Source organism: Protopterus annectens, chromosome 10.part0 (genome assembly GCF_019279795.1).
Source record: "Protopterus annectens isolate FY-2018-M chromosome 10.part0, PAN1.0, whole genome shotgun sequence".
Lineage (NCBI taxonomy): Eukaryota > Metazoa > Chordata > Ceratodontiformes > Protopteridae > Protopterus > Protopterus annectens.
The window spans coordinates 232,763,903-232,778,861 of record NC_056744.1 but is presented as its reverse complement, the minus strand read 5'-3'; positions in this window follow the sequence as shown (position 1 = coordinate 232,778,861).

The following is a 14,959-nucleotide window of genomic DNA, read 5'->3' as shown; positions in this document are numbered from 1 at the left end:
TGGATTGTACAATTAATGGAATAACATCTGAATTGTACACATACATTAACTTTTTGTGGTCAGCACAGGAGCTGCTTGAGGGAAAAGCTTTCTACACTCATGTATGCAGGGAATGGACTTAAGACATTAATTAACTTTTTGTGGACAACAGTAGATCCGTGTGGGTGCTGCTTGAGGAAAAAGCCTTGTAGAGTCAGGCAAGATCCAAGCAGAACATATACAGGGAACGGACTTAAGACAGTAATTAACTTTTTGTGGACAGCAGTGCATCCACACAGGTGCTGCTTGAGGGAAAAGCCTCGCACAGTCAGGCAACAACCCTGTCAAATGTCTGCAGGGAATGGACTTCAGACATTAATTAACTTTTTGTGGACAGCAGTACATCTGCGCAGGTGCTTCTTCAGGGAAAGGCCTCACACAGTCAGGCAAGGATGACACAGAATGTATACAGGGAATGGACTTAAGACCTTTATGCAATACCACTACTATTTCAGTAAACAAAATCCAGTAGTCAGTACCAGCATATCACTAGATGAGTTGAAGGGGGAAATGTTTATTTATTTAGTTATCTATTTCTTTACTATTTGTTCTCCAGGTAAGTGGACTGGTATATTGATGCTTTTCACCAATGATCCAAGCTCAGTCTTTCAACTGACATTATTATATACAAATTGGGCACACAGTAAAATTCGGAACTTAATAAGATTGACTGTAATATTAAAAGATCCAGTCAGGGTGGATTAAAAAAAATATACAAAATGCAAGCTAATATGTGCATAAAATACAATGCAGTCATACATGTAATGCATAAACACACACACACACACACACACACACACACACATATATATATATATATATATATATACATGTGTGTGTGTGTGTGTGTGTGTGTGTGTGTGTGTGTGTGTGTGTGTGTGTGTGTGAAATATTTGCTTGTAAGATACCACATTAAGAGGCTGAGCAAAGTTTATTAATTCTATACTAGTACTCATGATATGGGATAGTAAGTTAAATAACCATTGTCATGGTAGCAGTTGCAGGTAGATTAAACAAAACAAAATAGTCTTTAAGTTTTAAGTGCATCCTTGAAGCTTTCAATGGTTTCTAGATTTTTAATATCTGTCAGAAGGTGGTTTCAGGTAGCGAAAGACCTCTCACCTACAACAGTTTTAAATGGAGGTCATTCTATAGCAAAATTGTTGTCCTGTGTTCTTCTGACTACCTAAGGTTGTCTTGTAAAGGTAGTTACATTTTAAAAGGGGAGCATTGTCCATGTTTCAGCACCTTGTAAATTAGAGTACTTAGAAAAAAAGTGTCCCTAGGCGGCACTGAAACCCAACTGGAATTTTTTAGCAAATTGCAATGGTGCATCTAGGAGTCTGTTAAAAGAATGAACCTGCAGATTTTAGTCTCAGCAGTCAGTATTCTATAACTGTTGTGGTCTGAATGCAAACTGAAAAAAGGAAGGCCATACACAAGTTTCTGTATTAAAAATTATGGAGGTGACTGATCTTGTAACACAGTTTTACTTGAGTAAGCACTTTATTAGTTATAAAATATGTTTGTGGCAAAGAAAAATATAGGGCTGAGTATTTGTCATAGGTACCTCTGTTTACTGACTTTCGACATTGTCCTCATTAATATCTGTTAAGAGAATAGGAGGAATAGTGAGTAATTTTTCACTGAGGTAAAGACAGTGACAATGGTTTTCTTGGGGTTAATTAGGAGTTTGTTAGAAGTGGACCAAGTGCATAACTGAGGGAAATTGTCCTGTAACTTTGTTAGAGAGAGAGAGAGAGAGAGAGAGAGGTTAAAGATGTGTTAAGGGGTTTAATGTTTTTTCTTTTTTTCAGCTGCAGGATTTAGGACGACAGGATAAAGATTACTAGATTTAGATCCTGAATTGCTAAATTTGAAAAGCAGGGACTTGGTCTGTTTTATTGAAATATCAGAAACATGAAAGGTTGCTGCATAATGGGCTAAATGGTATAGATCTGAGGATGAAGGTTCTTGTTTTTCATTGGTGGGGGAGTAAATTGTTGAAAAGGCTTTTGGAAAGTAAGATATATTGATACCCAATGAAAATTCATCTCCTAAACTTACAAAAGCTAACACACCAATTTTTGACTGGAAGTCCATCATAAAGTTTTACTTCATGGTTGTTCTGCAAACACACTGAGATACCGTTATAGCAGCCATGTTTTTCTATTCATCAGGCTTACTCATCTCCATTACTTACTACAGAGGTACATGCCTGTTTCCATTGCTTCAGCACATTGATATGATGCCTCTCTTCTGGCCTTTTGTCACCAGTCTTAATAAGTTTGTAGTTTATTATATTCAGTCCTCTTGTTATTTCAAATAACTCTTGCCATTCACCCAAGCCCTTCTGTTCTGCTGGAGGAAAAAAATATCTGGTCTCCAGTTTAAATTCTGTTTTTTTGCAATTCTATTTCTCACCTCCATCTAAACTTGAAAAAAAGTTTTCACTTGACATGGAGGGACCACCCTTTGTCTTTAAAATATGAAGCCATTCCTGGTCATATAGAAAGATGATAAGCATTTCATTTTGCTGACTTCTTTTTGTTGCACGTTTGGCAAAACAGACATCCAACTTCTTTTGTAATGTCAATATGTGCATAAAAACGTTTGTTTACAAGTACTACAAGCTTCTTCTTTCATGGAAAATTTTTTGCTCATAATCTGCATTTTGTACTCTAAGTTACTTTTTTTTCTAAATGCTTGTGTGAAATGTATCTGGATAGCCTTTACTAACATCACACTGTTTACTTTTTTCAGGTAATCCATTGCTCTGTGTTGTTAAGTCACTTCACAGCTCTGTGCTGTCTGACAAGTAAAGCATTACTGTGAAACTCTCCTATCTTGCTCTTTAAAGCTACTTTTTACTTCAGTCACAGAGATGTCATCTTGATTTTTACTTGCAAACTTTAAAGTATAATTTTTGTTGCTCATCAACATTTTTAGTCTTGACACAGGGATCATAAGATTTAAAATTGTCATTTTCTTGCTTAACCTCACAGAAGCTATATTGCACAATTGCCCCAACCATACCATCTATAGCCTCTATGGTCTTTATGTTAACATTTTCATCTCTATCTGTCCCAAGTGCATTGAGGATATCAATGACTTTTGTACCCAATTTCTTGTCGCTCACTTCAGCTACATGTAAAAGGATTAGTCCACTGCACAGTACAAGGCTCCTAAGCATTTTGGATGACCCAGCCCCTTAAATTTTTCACCATCATTCTGATTCAGTGTTGGTGTTCAGACAGTCACAATTTCCTGCCAATACAATTCATGTGTCATCCTTATGCTTTGGCTAAAAGAAGTAAGCCAATGTGGGACTCTTCTGCGGCTGGTTACAACATGCTTTGTTAATCGATTTAACAAGTTATCTTAGAAATCAAAACTAGTGAAAGAAGGAGAAATGTTTTGTTCAACATCTTCCACTGTGACTCCAACTATATTTTTACTTGTTTTGCTTAAAGTTTCATTTTTGACTCAGCCATTTCAAAACCTAACTGGTTTGACTGAGTCAGTCAACTCTAGAATGTTCCCATCTTCATTTTTATAGTACTTAACAAATAAGCACTGCAAACAAAATAAGAGAAAACAAAGAGACCAGCTAATAAACAATTAAAAATGGCTAACAAACAAAACAATGAATACAATGACAAATCTGTATGAAAAGCAGTGTAGCCAAACAAATGTACACTAGTCCTGCAAAATCCAGAGCAAACAACAAAAGGTTAAGATACTTTCTTCAACATACAAACCCTACTGCCACCTTTCAGTCTCATAGCATGAGACTCAGGGCCAAAGCCAAAACAATAATAAAAGAAAAAGCCCATTTACTAGAATAACAGGTTATATTTTAGCATATATTTTTTCCAGAGGTTATGAAATCCTAAACTCTAGCTATCATTTAGTGACTGTAATCTGCAAATTGCAAGAAAAACAGACCAGAAATAAGACAAAATATCATAGACATTGTGAAATAAGGGACAGTTGTGAAAGTAAACTCAAATGCCATGGGACAACTAGTCACCATCCCCACAAGAGGTGAAAACATACTTGATCTCATCATCACGAACATGGGATCAAAATGTTCAACACCGGAAGTATACCCCTCACTGGTGAGATCAGATCATAAACTAATCTCGCTGGAGGTCCTCATCCCGCCCCCACCTGAAACAAAAAAGACCACAGTGAAAAACTTCTCAAAAGCTGATTTCACACTTCTAAAAACTAGTGTGGTCTCCTTTAAGGCCCCTGAGCCAGTGGTAAACATTACTCAAACCGCTGAATCACTTACAAATGCCTTCTACCAGCACCTACAGGACTGCATGGATCAGGCAATCCCAAACAAAACTAAGACTCTCTGTACCAAAGGCAAGCGTCCAGTCTGGTGGACCCCAGCCATAAACAAGCTCTACAACAAAAGGAGGAAGCTACTACAAGATAGAGCAAAATCCTTGAAAGGTAAGACACCTTTGATCATTATAAGTAAAAACTAAGAGCTCTCATAAAATCATCCAAGGCAAATTTTGAGAGAAAAATCGCCAAGGACTCTAAAGACAATCATAAGGCCTTCTTTAGCTATGTTAGAAACCTAGGAGGAAACTCCCAGATATGCTCAGAATTAGTTCAAAATGATGTGAAAATTACTGAACCTACACACATTGCTAACATACTGGCTGACAGGTTCAGTGCAAACTTCTCCCCTCCCCAAAAGGAGAGATATCTATTCCAGAGGATTGTAGCCCCCAAACATCTCCAACGCCCAGGTGAGAACTGCCCTCACTACGGCAAAAAACACAGCATCCATGGGACTGGATGGTGTCCCCGGCTGTGTGCTTCATGAACTCAATGAGGAATTAAACCCACAGTTAGGACAGCTGTTTAATCTTAGCCTCACCTCAGGATACGCACCCAAGGAGTGGCGCACGCGACTGTGGTCCCACTTCATAAGGGCGGTGCCTCCACAGACCCTGGAAATTACCGCCCCATTAGCTTGACAAGCCTTATCTGCAAAGCCATGGAGAGGATCATAATGGAACTCATAAATAAAGACATAGGGAACTTGCAGACTTTGGATCCAACCCAGTTTGGCTTTGTCAAAGGCAGATCCTGCCTCTTAAACTTGGTTGACTTTTTCGAGACAGTCACCAAGGCCATTGATGAGGGAAAGGCAGTCCATACAGCCTACCTCGACCTGGCAAAGGCCTTCGACACAATACCCCACTCAGGTATCATCGAAAAACTCATCAGCTTGAATGTAAACCCATACATCACAAGATGGGTTGCAAACTGGCTAAGCGACAGAACCCACAGGGTCAGAGTTGCTGGAGCCATGTCAGACTCAAAGCCTGTCACAAGTGGTGTCCCACAGGGCTCAGTCCTGGGTCCACTCTTGTTCGGCATCTACTTTTCTGAAGTACAAGCAAACACAGGAGGGTTATGGCTGACAAAGTTTGCAGATGACTGCAAACTGGGCCATAGTCGAAAACACATCTGACACAGATATACCCCAGAAGGGCCTCACAGAAACGGACAACTGGTGCCAGAGCCAAGGCCTGAAGTTAAACGCCAAAAATGCATAGTCATACCCTTCGGGAAAAACAAGGTTACCCTAGCTACCATATAGGTGGCAATCCACTGAGCACAGTAAAAGTCATCAGGGATCTGGGGACCCAAGTTGACAGTAGTCTTTCGTTTGGCACTCATGTTGCTAAAGTAGTTAGGAAAACCTTCTATATCGCCCACCTGATCATGAAGGGATTCACATCTAGATCAAGGGAGGTCATCGTACCCTGTACTCATCACTCATTAGACCTATGATTGAGTACAATGCCCCGTTCGGAATGTATCTGACCAGACACCTGATGCAGCTTGAAAGGCCCCAAAAGTTCCTCACCAAAAGGATAAAGGGTCTCAAAAATATGTCTTATGCTGCCCGACTGAAAGAACTCCAGCTTTATTCAGTCTCATACCGCTTGCTCAGAGGTGACCTGTGCCTGACATATAAGGCCATGTCAAACCCAGATTTGATGAATATGCTTCACCTCAAAAATCTAGATCCCTCAGAACCACAAGGGCGGAGACTTAAACCTTGACACGGTTATAAATAGAACGTGCTGGAGGGACAGATTCATCACCCAGAGACTCCCTATGCTGTGGAACAAAATCCCGGTACATGTGAGGCAGAGCACCTCGCTGGCCTTGTTCAAGAGGAATCTTGACCAATGGATGGGAGATCGCAGATATACCCCAGGGATTACTTCAGTGTCACTGCTTGACAGAGGCACAGAAAAATGATAGGCATAGTTTTTATTCAAACTAAAGGGGTGGCGAAAGCCACATAACTATGGGCTAGGCTTATAAATGCCCTTGGGCAGATAGCCTAGTATGAACCTATGAACCTATGAACCTATGAAGTAAAAATAATGGGTTATAATGTCTGAAAATGAAAAGAGATAGAGGACAAATTGTAATGAAATAGATATGGACGCTTTACTATCTGTAATCAAGAACTAGAGAACCTTTTTATCTCATATTCATTGGCAATGATGAATGCACTCACTCTTTCTTGATCAAATAATTTAAGATTTTTTTATTTATTTGATGTTAGTATCATAACAGGTAGCATACTGCTTTTGGTGGAGAAGGCTGTGAGTTCTATTACCACAACAGGCAGATTGATTGTCAACACTGCACTTCAATATAAGGGGAGTGCTGCTATCCTGAGTATACTGTCTTTTAGATGAGATGTTTAACAAAGGCCCCATCTGCTTGAATTGGTGGTAGCTGTGGTGGATGCAAAAGCACCCATAACACCTATTGAAAAGAGTAGGGGGGGGTCCTTTATTTACAGTAGAGAGTTGATTATCTGAACTAATTGGGGCCTAGGATAGTTTGGATAATAAACTGTTTGGATAATCAAACATATAAATGAACTGGATAAAAAACTTCTAAAATCTTGTTTTTTTTCAACATGCAGGAATACACTTTACAACCGTTCAGTGATTTCAGTGGACAATAAAGAATATGTTTCACATACGAGGTGGCTACAAGCGCAAAAAACATGTTCAAGTGAATACGCATTATGTTTACATATTTAGACTCAATAATTTTTCCTACCCGAAAACTTTGGAAGGCTGGTTCGGATAATTGACGTTTCAGATAATTGAAGTTCGGAAATTCAACTCTCTACTGTATATACAAAACAAACCCTCTTATTTACATCATGTTTTCATATCTACACATATACAGATGTATAGCTGTACAAATCTATTTACACATATTCATAATTTCCTTTACAATAATACAAAATTTTCATCCCTATTAGACCCAAGCTCTTTTTTTCATAACCACCATCTAAAATAAATTTAATATTAAACATAATTTCATTTATTCTTTGATTCCATATAGCCCATATGACATAAAATAACTTTTTATCTATTTTAACATATCCTTTACTTCTATTCTATAATATCCATATTTAATCATATCATGTTTATTTTATCTACTTTTATACCTTCTAAAAAATCTTCTTTGTGCAGTTTTCCCCATACCTTTTTATTCTTTTACATCTCAAAAACACACATTCTGTAGTTTCTTCTTTTTTGACAGTGTAAACGTGTTTTATCACTTTTCTTTTTATATGGCATAATTCCTTTTACTGGCAATTAATCTTTTACCAGTCTCAGCAAAAAATCTTCATATTCTGCTTTCTGATTATACAATTTTCTTCTTATTTTATAACTTTAATTATTTCATTTGTTAGATTTTCCCATATTTTTATATAGTGATGTTTTATCATTTTATCTTTGTAGCATACTTTTCTATCTTTTTTCCAATCATCAGTTTTTATTTTCTACAAAAATATTTTATCTTGGTAACATTTTATTTCTTCATCTATACCCTCTTTTTCTCTTGTACTCTTTTTTACCATACCCCAACATTTATCATGCTTATATTTATACAGTTTTATTCCTAATCTCTCATCTTTTTCATTTATCCACTTTCACGCTTTGTACAAATTTAATGAAGCAGCCTATACATCTGGGTTAATTAGCCACAAACATCCTTTCTCTTTATTTACCTACAAAACTGCTGGGTTTGATCTAGAACCCCATATGCATAAAAAAATATTAGCAATAATTCCTTTTCAAATACTTTTGGCAACATAAAGACACTTGCTAAATGTTCCCATTGGTACAGAATTTATCATATACGCTTTTCTTTTCTGAATGATAACTTATATATTCTCCAGGAAAGACAGGTTTGTTTAATTTCTTTTATTTTTTGAATTGAAATCTACTTTCATCTGTATTCTCAAATGTTATACCTAGCAGTGAAATTTCATTCATTGCAAAATATATAGCACCTATCTTTACATCACATAAACCTTTACTTTTCTTTTTATTTAAACCCACCTCTATCACCTTTAGACAAACATTTGCCCAAATTATCGCTTCTTTTATCCCTACTTTTTGCAATTATTGTAATGTATATAGTATAATGTATGTCATCTACATATATATTAAGAGAACTATAATTTTTAACCCTTCACAGGTGTTGTATACCCTGCCTTCTTCCTTGTGTAATTTATTTTACACGCTATCACGTTCATAACTAATGCAAAGAGTATACAGCTCATTGGATATCCTTGTCTTATACCACTCTTCACATGCACCTCTTGGCTTAACCAGCCATTTACAAGAACTTTTACTTTATTAATTCTATACACTGACACATATAATTCCTTAACTTTCAAACTTATATTATTTCACTATTTCTCATAAGATGTCATGTATGATTGTATCAAATGCATTATTAAGGTCTCCTGTCATGAATTTTGCTTCTTCTTTGCTATTCGTAATATCATCCATAATTTCTCTAGCTATTATTAATTCTTGACAACTCTTCCACTTTATAATATATATATATTATCTTCCATAATTTTTTCCACTTTAGTTTTAAATCTCTTTTGCATTATTTTCATAAAGATCTTACAATCATTATTATTCAGTACTATCAGTCTCCATTTTTTTGCCTTATATATTCCTTCTTCCATCTGTATTTAAGTATTCCACTACATAATTTATTATACATAAAACCTTCATTTAACCATTCATTCAAACATATTTTTACCAGTTCCTTATACTTTTATACATGTCATACCCTTTTCCATCTGGCCCTGCAGCTGAATCTATATTTACATGTCCTAATGCTTTATCTAGCTCATTTAAAGACATCTCATTTCCCAGCTCTTTATTCTGTTTTTCTGTTAACTTTTTTTTTTACTTTCCATGCTTTTTCACTACCTTCTTTTTTCTTTAAACATTTCTTGTACATATTGTACTACATTATTCAAAATCTTTCCAGTGTTCTTTCTATTTCTCCTCTTACATTTTTTATTTCTCTCATTACAGTACCATCTTCCTTAACTAATCTAAGTAACTCAATATGTCTGCTCTTTTCCTTGTAAACATATCTTTGCTTATGTAACAATTCTTGTATTTTTCTTGATTTTTTATATAATTCTTTTTCTTTGTCAAAGTACTTTCAATCATTATGTTCTAAATTGTCCAATGCATTATGTTTTATGTTTTTCTTTTTCTAATTTTCTGATATCATATTTCCACTGTAAAAACATTTTATATTTTTCCTTAAATATCATTCACCATTCGGACCAGTGTTTATAAAATGTTCTTATAGTAATATGATCTTTCCATAACTATGTTACTTGCCTGTTTTCTTCTTCATTCCATGTTTTCTTATGTATCCTTTGTATTCTTTTGCTTACTTTTATATATTCTTTGTTTTCCTTTATCTCTAGTTATATTGCAAAATGATCAGAAAATCTGGTTTCAGTTACCTCTCCTTCTCCTATAAATAATCAATTTCAGTTCTATATATACTCCTTTTTTTAAGTCCATGAATTTATGTCCCAAAGTTTTAACTTACCACATCTTTAAAACTGCTAACATTTTTTCTTACGACATTTCCTTTCTTTTTGATTGCCTTTTAAATAACAGTTAAAGTCTCCTGTTATTATACTATTCATATTTATCACTACATAGTCTTAAAATCTGATGCAATAAGATTTGTTTCCTTCACAATTAGTATAAGCATATAATGTTCAAAATGTATGTACTTGTTCTTTCCATTTTCAATCTACAGTGGTTAATCTTCCCATTTTTAAAAATTGCATCTAATATCTTTACTGTGTTTCTACATAATACAGCTATTCCAGAACATCTCTCATTTCCCAAATTCCAGATTACCTTTCCTTCTCATAGTTTCTCTGTAATTTACCTTTGTTTGTTAAAAGACTTGTCTCTTCTAATTTAATCACATCTACATCACATGTATTACACAACTCCAAAGTCCCTATTTTTCTTACTGTATTCTTAATACTATTCTTATTTACAGAAATCATTGTAAAATTATCATTTTCCTTTTTCCTTAGATTCATGGTTTCATAAGTTCATAGCTAATTACTAAGGTGATTTTCTTAATAGATCTTAATAGACCATTCTAAGCCAAGCCAATTTATCTCCAAATAGTGAGAAACAAACACTATAGCTTGTGTCTGTGAGTCAAACACTTTAATGATTATACCAATCCCCACTCATTGGTTTTGTATATTCTTTTTCATCTATTTCCTTTCTTTTTTTTCTTTTGTACTTATATCTTCAAATTTTCTTTTTCTGACTTTTACTCTTTTACTAATAGAATTATTTTTTTTACTAACTCCCAATTTCTGTCTTCTTCATTGCTTATTTCAGAACCTTCTTCTATGTCTCCTTTATTATTTTTTCTCATCTAAAATATTTTCTATTTCTTCTCCTTCTAATTCTTTTTTCTATTTGTTTGTTTTTTCTCCTTCTTTTTCTTTTTATTTATCTTTTTCTTTAATCTTATTTTCATTTTACCAGTCCATCTGTAAATGTTCATATGTGTTATATTTATAACATTTCAATTCTCATTTTTTTGCATCATGTGCCATTTCCCAACAAATATAACATTTTCCTTTGTTATAGTTACTTATCAAATGTCCGTCTTCCACAAAAGAACATATTTGGGGTTTATCATGCTTGGTATACATATATTTTTTTCTCTATTTGTATTTCTAACTCAATATTACAATCCCATTCACCAGTCCATAAACCCCTTTTGTCATAAACTTTTGCCATTTCTAGTACTTCTTTACATACAGTTTTCAAATGTCCTTTCAAAGTCTCTCTTTCCACCTCTGTTCAAGATTGTACATGAACTTTCTTTTTTATTTCCATTTTAAATGCTTTTATCACATAAAGATTTCATGAGTTACCCCGGGATTCAGCAAACTTTCATGCAAGAATAGCTTATTCTTGCAAGGAAGGGACCGTTCCCATGCAGCATGGCAGTGCGCCATGCATATTCATGAAGGTACGCTGGCATGCTCTAATATGGACATAGTTTTGTGTATGAGTGCAGGGGGTGTGTCTGAGAGCAGTGTTCTCACAATACATATACCCCCCTGCAATGTAAAGTTAGTGAGAGTGTCCGCAGACACCATTAACTCTCAACCTCAGAAGAAATCTGGACAAAGCCATAAAAAACAAGGGACAAATAGGGACAAATGTGAAATATTGCTCTCATAAATTATAAAGTCGATAGAATGACAAGCTTTGAATTAGCAGGAATTTTCCAAAGGGTATGAAGTGTAAAACTCAAATGTCCATCTTTATTTCCTAACTGCAGTCTTTAATACTTTGCTACAATTCTGTCAGAAAGCCACAATTGCATGAAAAATGGACCAAAAATCTAAGGCAAAAATCTGGACATTCTGTGAAAATCTGTACAGTTGAGAGGTAATATAGACACTGTTAGTGTCTGTGAAGCATACCTCTCAAATGCAAAGCCTGTCATGTCATCACTGTTTGAAAAGCACAGTTCCCCACAGATAATGTTTCAGAAAGCAATGTGCATATCCCTACATTAAAAAAAACACAACTGTTTAATTTTTTTTCAGTCCGTAATAAAATTTAAGCATAGCTGAGTGGGTGTGCACTTCACACACCTGTGCTTAGCATAGCTTAAATATCTGAAGGAGTTAAATAGAAAAATATCAACTAAATAAGCAATCTGAAATAGTGTAGCGGTTAGAGCTGCAGTTTTACATGCAGGCATTCACGGTTCGAGCCCCCATAAAGTCATTTTACTTTTATATGTGAAAGCAGTTGTAAAAGTCTTATGTTGTAATAAATGAGGTAGTAAATAAAATGCATCACCCGTAGCAGATCCAAACATTATGTCAGTCCAGAAAAGATGTGAAACCCCATATAAACACAAGTGCCCCATACAGTATAGTAACACAAGAATAAATGTAATGGAGGCACATACGGGGATGTCAGGGAAGGTAAACAAAATTATAATACGTCAGGAATGATGAATCAATCCCCTACAGCTGATAGTCTGTAAAATAAAATTTAAGCAATGCTAATCATTGCACAGCTATGCTTACTGGATGTAAGTATTGCTTAAATATGAATGCTAAGCAATGAGCACCACAGCTAAGCAGATTTGCCCATTGGTAAGCAGTGCCAAACCTGCCCCATTAAGCACTGCCACCCTTAGCTAAGTAGGTTTGCCCATAGCTTAGCTTAGCTCAGCATATTCAAAACCATCCAATCATGGCAAAGTTCAGGAAAGCAGCTGTATTTAAACCTCACAGGTGGGAATACAGCTCATAACCGGTTGTAGCTCCCCAGTGTAGGCAGTATGGATAGTGTTGGAGAGGGTATGCACTTTCAGGTGCAGCGCTGGGGCATACAGGAGCCCAAGGTCATGGTAGGCCTCCTTGTTAAAAACCATTATGTGAGAGTGCTGCAGGACCAGTACCAGGGCTCCCAATACAAAGCAGAGGCCTGGGAAACTCTTGCCCACAATCTCACCAGTGCCACTGGCATCCCTCAGACTGGTGAGCAGGTCCGGCACCACTATTCTATCTTGAAGCGGAGGAAGAGGGAGCTCTTGGACCAGTGGGTCCAAGAAGCACAGCAGAGAGGTGATGTCCCAGGCATGTGTAAGTGTTCATATCAATAACTGTTTACCAAAGTCCAGCCGGTGTATGTGATGGATAGGTATGCATAAATGTTTCTCTAGCTTCTTTATAGCTCCAGCTGAGTGGGCAGCGAACCAGGAAGCCCATGCAAGCAGATTGCAAATGCTGCGTTACGAGGCTGGTGAGTAACAATCTAACTTGGAGTATTCATATCAGATAAATATAAAGGAGTAGAACTTCACCTAGCAGTATTAAAAATGGGTATGGTTTGTACTGAATAAACCAGACAATATTACAGTAATAGTCTCATATAGTTTATATATAAATAAAAGTGTAACTGCCTATCAATAAAATTCAAAACCCCAGACTGGTTGTGTTTACTCTGGTATTGTGTGAAGTGAAATGTGTACAGGTTATGCACAGCCACTATAGCTCTGAAAGCATTAAACAATCAAGTCTCATCTGAGAAAGTTAGTGCCTCTGTAAGACATGAGATTAACTGATATAAAATGTTTCATGCACCAACATCTGATATCTGAATAGTAATGTTGTGTTAACCACTGTTTTCTGCACTGTGCTATTTCAAAAGGTATGTATAGGAATGTATGTATTAGAATGTTGTAATTACAAGGTCAGATTGTATAACCAAGAGAGAATTAGACAGAAAATATTTACGAAAGAAACAGCAGTTTCTCAATAGCTTGTTCTGATGAAACACAAACTTGTTGCTTTTTTAGCAGAAACAGCCATGGTTCAAATTTCGGGAGTGGTAGTAAGCTGTATTCATAATTTCAACTAGGATTTTGTGAATATGTGTAGAAACAATCAGGTAGTGTTAACATAAATTTCCTCCACAGGTCTTCCAGTTAAAAGAAGGTATAAATTAGCTATAAGAAAGCTGTAGTTAAACTTTGTCCAACACCCATGGTCCAACCCCAAGGCTGCAAATGACAGCAAGATAAGTACATACACAAAGTGGTCTCCCCCAAGAAATGTTCAAAAGTGTCATGCTGTCACAGCTACTGGTCCCTGCTGCCAACAACCAGGGTGACCGATAGAAATCAAGACAGAGGATGGCAGTAGGACACACACACACACACACACACACACACACGCACAGTATGAGTGCACATATGTAACCCTGACAATGGGAATATGGGTAGAAACAGTCAGGTAGTGTTAACAGAAATTCCCTACACAGATCTTCCAGGTAAGAGAAGGTATAAAGTAGCTATAAGAAGGCTGTAATTATACACTGTGTACAAACATACCACTGCCCAACCCAAGGCCATAAGTTGTTGTAATAATACCTATAGAGAAATGGTTAGAGCAATGATCATTAAAGCTGTGATCAGTGCAAGAAACTACATTTGTTAATTAACATCTCTCTCTCTCCCACCACCTTATCTTCACCAATAATCGAACAAATAAATGAATGAGTATGTTTTCCACCAAACCTACCATTGGGACATGTGTCCTATTGTTCTACAAATGTTGAAATATATTCCAATTAATGTTCCTTGTTCAAACACTATCATTGGTGGCCTGTTGCCATCAATGTAATCTGCATGCCAGTGTAATACCCACTGTGGTTCCATATATGCATCCATTCTGTTTGATATGCAAATGTTCCAAATCAGATGTTTTGGGTTAATGAGAATACTCATGCATGCTGTTATAACTAATCCTGGAATGTGTTTACCATTACTAACCAACATATGTTCTAAAACTGCAACATCATAGCATGTCTGGGAAGGCTGATCCCAGCAGATCTGCCTCTCCCACCTCATCTGGCCATGACACTGGACCCCAGCACATCACGGACTCACCCCAGGACCCCCTCCTTATCCGCTGGTCCTGCACCACCTTCAGGTAGAA